This window comes from Pangasianodon hypophthalmus, chromosome 26 (assembly GCF_027358585.1).
Source record: "Pangasianodon hypophthalmus isolate fPanHyp1 chromosome 26, fPanHyp1.pri, whole genome shotgun sequence".
Lineage (NCBI taxonomy): Eukaryota > Metazoa > Chordata > Actinopteri > Siluriformes > Pangasiidae > Pangasianodon > Pangasianodon hypophthalmus.
In genome coordinates, this window is record NC_069735.1 from 16,890,361 (window position 1) to 16,890,953 (window position 593).

A 593-nucleotide genomic window follows, 5' to 3' on the forward strand; every position below is an offset into this window, starting at 1 on the left:
GATGTTGCTGTTGCTAAAAAATGTAAACAGCGTTTTATGCTGTGTTTCTTGACCTTCAAATATATATATTTGAATGATTTATATCAATTTAAAACAGTTTTGTTTGTATCTATAAGCTTCAATCCCGGAAGTAATCCCGCGTCTGCGTCCGTTGCCACGGCAACATCAGCACGCGCAAAGCGCCGTAATACTGCTGACCCGAATCCCAATCGCCTCCTCACTTCCTACACTGGTGCACTAGCTAGGGTGCGTGTTAACGCTGTTCTACTGCCTACATAGTGCACTAGATGAGTGATAGTGAGCGGTTTGGTGATTGGATACCGCTACAACAACAACAGCAACATTAACAACATTAACACCACAAAGCCACAGAGTTTCATTTTCCTCTTAGTGCGCTTTTTTTTTTTTAAATATTAAAGTTAAACTCGAAGAGAAATTTAGTCTCATAAATATTTATCAGAGTATTTCTCTTTAACCTTCAGGGTTTGCCTTTGTTTTAAAACAACATTGTCTCACTAATGTAGTGAAGCTCAAACTGGAGAGAAGGAAAACTAACTTTATAATATATTTAGAGTAATAAAATACTGTTTAAT

The 593-nt window shown here is 37.1% G+C and overlaps 1 protein-coding gene across 1 annotated transcript in view; it reads left to right on the plus strand.

Moving 5' to 3' along the window:
* The first annotated feature begins 375 nt into the window (after positions 1 to 375).
* mycbpap (mycbp associated protein) overlaps positions 376 to 593 on the plus strand; it is a 24,239-nt gene continuing 24,021 nt past the window's right edge. Inside the window, exon 1 of the mRNA XM_053230185.1 lies at positions 376 to 593. This exon is cut by the window's right edge and continues 89 nt beyond it. The gene's annotated coding sequence lies outside the window, so the exon portion shown is untranslated.